Genomic DNA, 6,147 nt, shown 5'->3' with positions numbered 1-6,147 from the left:
CAAATAAAATACTTTGAACTTATATAAATCTTCCAACCATGTTGTATAATTTGGATAGTCATATTAATCCACTCTTTTGTTAAATATTCAAACATGGTTTGGAAAAAAATAAGTCCTAAAAAATTGAAATCCTTCAGAAATTTACAACCGAAATATTTCCAAAGCCAATATTTTAATTAAAATAATTATTTTATTTAACATTCCAAAATTAGAAAATTTTGGGATGTTACCCGGGGTCATCCCCCCGACACTAGTCCCCGAAGCTGTTGCGGTCCGACAGGGAAGGATGTCGGGCCATGACAGTTTCCCAAGACTCAGATAACCTAGAGCCTTGTAGGGATACCACGCCGAGATTCCTCTCTTTATCATGGCCGTCCATAGAGAAGCCGTTTCTGACGACATTGATGCCACCTATCGTGCATATTCTGCGCTTTCCTTTAATAACGGGAAGATAAGACCAGAAGTACTGCCGGCGCGCCTTTTGAGACGAGCGTGTCATCCCATCAGACAGGAAAACCGGTAGGCCATTAAGAGGGGGAATTTCGGTTTTCCCATAATGCCTTATCTCCCCGGATTCGGCGGGATTTACTGTGCCACGTTGCGCAGTAATCGCGCGCGCGCGCCGTTGATGGAGTTAATTACCCCCATGATCGTGCGTAGTTTTACCGTTGGCCACAGGGATCGTGGGGGCGGAAGATCCGCGCCCCATGATTGCACCCCGGCTATAAATAGGGGCATGGGGTGAAAACCTTTCACTTTCCCCCCAAAGCCCTAGCTCCTCCTCTGCTCTCGTGCGCCCCGCCATTGCCACATGCTTGGAGCTCTTCTGCCGCTGCACTTTCTAGCCTCCAGCAGCCAAGCTCGCCGCTGTGTTCTTGCACGTGCTTGCCTACCCCTTCGCCGCCGTTCTCTTGCTCGCCTGCGCCTTGCGTCGCCAACTTCTCGCCGGACCCAAACCAGATCTATTCTCTCGCCATGGCTTCTTCTTCCCGTGATGCTACCACCATCTACCCCGCCGTTCAGCACACCGAGGAGGACACTGGCTCGGAGTGCGCCGGATGGGAGGGCTCTGACGTGTCGCCGGCAGACATCGATTGGCTCCGCCGCACCCGGCGGATCCCGGAGGAGGTGGAATGCCGGATTCCCGATGACGAGGTCGTGCCGACACCGGAGCCCGGTGAGTGTGTCGTCTTTGTCTCTCATTTCGAATGCGGGTTCAGGCTCCTGGTTAGCGACTTCATCCGGCAATTCTTAGACCACTTCGGCCTCCAGCCTCACCACCTTCCCGCCAACGCCATTCTCACTCTCTCAGTCTTCGTCACCTGCTGTGAGAGTTATCTAGGCCTCTGGCCTTCTTTTGACTTGTGGGCCAAATATTTCACGTTCCGGCCCCAGGTCCTTCCCGACAAAGATAATCCCGGCGCCGCTAAGCCCATGACCCAATGCGGCGCCGCAACCGTCATACCCCGCCGGGGTTCCATCTTTCCTCGGATTCAAGGTCTTGAGTCTTGCAAGAAATGGCTCAAGACCTTCTTTTATGTCAAGAACATCTCTGACACCGACAAAATCAACCTACCGGGATTCGTAGTTGGTCCGCCGGAGGAGAAGAAGAATTGGAAGCATGACCCCAAAGATTCTCTTCTGGAGATCAATGAGGTTCACGCCGGCATCATCGCGCTCAAGGAGAAAAGGATGACGGCCGACGATCTATTAGCGACGTTTGTGTTCCGGCGGGTCTGCCCGCTCCAACGCCGGACACATAAGATGTGTTTCCATAGCGGCCGGTTCGACCCGAACCGGGTTTCAACAATCATGCTGGACAGATCCGAGGTCCGGCGCCGAGTCAAGGCGATCGCCAAGACCAACTTGCCCGAGAACTAGGGTTAGGGCATCGTTCCGCTCAGTCGGAAGAACCGTGCACCCTTGGTAAGTTTTTATTCGTATGCATCTTCGATTTTCGTTCGACATGACTGTATGCCGGCTTCCAACAGACAATGTCTTATCTCGGCGCAACCTTATAATTTTGTGCAAAGATTCACACTTCAGCGCAATGAGGACGGGCACTCGCCGGACAAGCGCTTCGGAAGCGATCGCTTGGGAACTGACTCAGAAGACCCGGACTCGGAGGATATGCTGATTTCTCGTGCCGGCCCCCGTCGTGCCATAGGTAATAATTCCGGACCTCCTCTCATAGATATAAAAATGCGTATCGCCAAAACATTCATGCCTGCATTGATCCGGGAACAGCGGACTTGGATGATCCTGATACTGCTACGGTGTCGGCTCCTGCTGCTGCTATGGTGTCGGCCGGTGAGAAGCGCATTGTCAAGACCGATCTTTCCAGGACCTTGAAACGGAAGAAAACCGCTGGGCGGCAACCAAAACTGAAGCCCATGGTCGCCGGGTAAGATTTACACTATTTCGATGTCTAATGTCGGTATTTTTCTTAATCGACATGAAGGTAACAAAATTTCATTCCTGCAGGGAGGCTCTGACGGCTACACAGTCTCAGACCTGCATTGCGTCCGAGATCCCGGCAGCCTCGTCTCCGCGAGAAACCGAGACCGCTGCAGAGACCTAGGCCACGGGAGAAACCGAGACCGCTGCAGATCCGACATTTCCCGTCCAGGATATCGGTCCTGGCATCGACGCTTCGAGCGTCGCTCAAGCTGGGACATCAGCGCTTCGGCGGCGGGGGCTGCTCCTTCGCCTGCAGCGCCTGATACGCAACCACAGGACCCCAAGCAACAGTAACACCATCGCCGCCGCCGCCGCCGCAACTGACACAACTAGCAGCTGCGCGAGCTAAAAAGACCAGGAGCTCAGCCATCCCGGGTTCCTCCGGCTTGCCATCCAACCGGGGTACTCAGAAAGTTCCCCTTAGGACGACAAGCGGGCACAGCTAGGGATCGCTTGGCCAGTACGTGATGGACTGGAACAACGCCGGCAGCTACGAGGTCAACTCCGGGACCATCCAGACCGCGCAACAGAACGCACTGGTGGGGCCACCACCTGTGGCGGCAACTCCGGAGTCGGTGGCGGCCCGGATGTTCTAGGCGAGGGTCGCCCTGTTCGAGTCCAGCCAAGCTGCTGAGGTACGAAAATCCTAAGTTTTTATTCTATCTTTAGTATGTATACTCCTAGTCCTTGAGGTTTAGGGTGAGTAAGAATTAGTCGGCCTGAAGCTTACTTCACAAAACTTCAAACACTATTCCCCGAGATTCAGGCCGGGTTTAGAATAGTCGGCCTGAAGCTTAAAAACATCAAACATTATTCCCCGAGATTCAGACGGGTTTAGATCAGTCGGCCTGAAGCTGATAGTTGCTGACTTGCCACTGCTATATAATTAACTGTGGATCACCTTCTTGCAGAGCTGTATGAACAAGCGTAACGCAACCTTTAAACTTCTGCCCGCATCACACTGGAAGTTGGCAGCGAAGCACAAGGTTTTGGTGGCCGAACAGCGGAACAAGAGTGAGTATACTTCCTTCGACATAAAAGTTACGTCGAGCTATCCATGTACTGTGAAAACTGACATGTGCCTTCATACACAGCTGGGGATGATGCGCAAGTGTCGGAGCTTCTGAAGCGCGTCACGGAAGTGCAAGGTATGACCCTACTCCAAATGTCGGATTGTGTCCAGTTCTGTTTTGAACTCTTGTAATCCATGTCTTCCAAACAGGAGAGAAGACTCGGCTGGTGGAAGAGCACCGAGATGAGGTGGCCCGGCTAAGGGCGCAACTCGAAGCGCAGGCTGAGGCACACAAGGCCGAGGTAGTTCAACTTACCTCGGTCCTCTCCACGTAAGCCGATGAGAAGATCCGCCTAGAAGGCGAAGTGCAAAAATGCAAGGGTCTTCTCGCTGAAATCGAAGCCCGAATTGCCACCACTGAAGAGGAGAAGACCGAGAGTGCACATCTACTAAGCACGTGAACGCTCCCCTCAGCAAGATAGACGGGTTGCTGGCCAGTAAGTTGCCCTAACCCGGATCTTTTCCTTTGATCATCTGGCCAAGAGTAACAATGTGCCGGGATTTATTATGTCGTCTTTGTCTTTGGCAGAAATCTTCCCGCATTCCACCGAGGCTGCTCAGGCCGCCATGCTTAAAGCTCGTGGGAAAAGGGATGCCTCCAAGGAGCTGCCATCGTAGTATGATGTGGAGGACTACCTCATGAGCATCTGGACCCGTGTCAGGCCTCTGAAGGCCTTCGGGATTGATATGTTGAATGCCGGCATCCGCGCCTTCCGAGCTCTTTGGCCGGGAGAGGAAGCGCCCAGTGCCATCCCGGAGCTGGCCAAGCGTCTACTGGAAGTGGAGGACCGGCTAAGCGAGTGGCGGGAGTCGGCCGCTCGTGTCGGGGCCGACGAGGCTCTGTCGTTCGTACTTTCTTGGTACGACGGCATTAACCTCGACGTGTTGCAGTCCATGCGCGTTGGCTCTCCCTTCCTCTCGGACCCGGAGCTGATCGCGAAGCACCAAGAACGGGCCTTCTCCTTCATCCAGTATGCCGACGTGCACACTTTTGTGGAGGGTCCGAGATCGGACGCAGACGAGGAGGCGGCCAAGGAAGAGGAAGAGGAGATGGATGAAGAAATCACGGCCGAGTCGCCTTTCGTCGCAACAGATGCTCCGTGTGCCGGCACTAATAATCCTTCAGCCAAGTTATGTCAGAAAGAACTTTTAAAACTATTAGATCCTCAGGATGCCGGGTGCAGATGTAAATACTTTGAAGTACTTTTGGTTGTGATGCACAATATTTTTAATTGGCTTATGCCTCCACTTATCGGGCTTCCAACCGAGTCCCCGAGTTTATTTTTCTGTTGGTGAAATTATATGATCTCGGTTCTTTGCCTGCCTTGTCGGCGTTTGACGTATGAATTACGAAGTCATAGAATAGACCTTTCAAAAAATCTTAAACTCAAAAAACTCGCCTGGAATCGCCCAGTATAGGAAAGGAATGCTGGGTTAGGTAAAATAATGCGCATCTCGGCTCGCTCTTTTGTTTGTTTCCGCAATTGTTTTTCATGTGCCCAGTAATTTCGCACCCGTACTCTAGTTTGCCATGAAGCTGGGTTGCAGACAACATCTAAGTAATAGAGGGAGTTTTCAGTACCGATACACTACTAAACCGATATAAGATTACACAAGCCATGCTGACATACAAATAGATAAATGTCATACAACACTCATATAGCATGGAAGTCCCCGAGTTCCTTTGAAGAACCCGGCAGATAATTTATTTTCTCAAAATATTCAACATAAAGAAAAAATGATACAAATACTCATCTCTTAAGTATAGAACGGACGAAGCAAAGCTACATTCCATGGCCTTTTGGTTTTCTCGCCTGACCGGTCCATCCTGTTCGCGTTGGGATCCTGCGCATCTATAAGATAGTAGAAATCATTGTGCAGCGCTTTGCTCACAATGAAGGTTCCTTCCCATGGGGGCGACAGTTTATGCATGCCGGCTGTGCGCTGCACAAGCCGGAGCACAAGATCTCCTTTCCGAAATACCCGCGGGTCTACCTTCCGGCTGTGATAACACCTTAGGTGTTGTTAATAGATGGCTGACCGAGATAAAGCCAATTCCTGTGCTTCTTTGAGCAAGTCGACATAATTTTCTCGGGCCTCTTTTACCTCGGCTTCGTATACATGGTCACTCGTGGAGAGTCATCTTCAATGTCGGCTGGTAAGACAGCTTCCACCCCGTATATGAGGAAAAATGGCGTATAGCCTGTGAAGCGATTTGGGGTTGTCCTGAGACTCCATAGCACGGCTGGGTGTTCATCTAGCTAGCATTCTGGAGTGCGTTCTAGTGACTCAATTAGCCGAGGTTTTATGCCGGCTAAAACCATGTCGTTTGCTCTCTCAACTTGTCCGTTGGACCGAGGATGTGCCACCGAGGCGATATCCAGCCGGATTTTCTTTTCCGCGCAAAATCGCGCAAAAGGCCCCTCTGGGAAGTTTGGTCCATTATCCATGATGATGTTGTGCGGGTAACCGTACCTCAAAAAAATATCTTTCATAAATGACACTGCGGTCTTGCCGTCACACTTCCGTATCGGCTTCACTTCGATCCATTTGGTGAACTTGTCAACCATGACCAAGATATGCGTCATGCCTCCTCGTGCCCGCTTGAAGGGTCC

The sequence above is a fragment of the Brachypodium distachyon genome, chromosome 5 (genome assembly GCF_000005505.3).
Source record: "Brachypodium distachyon strain Bd21 chromosome 5, Brachypodium_distachyon_v3.0, whole genome shotgun sequence".
NCBI lineage: Eukaryota > Viridiplantae > Streptophyta > Magnoliopsida > Poales > Poaceae > Brachypodium > Brachypodium distachyon.
This window is presented reverse-complemented; position numbering follows the sequence as displayed.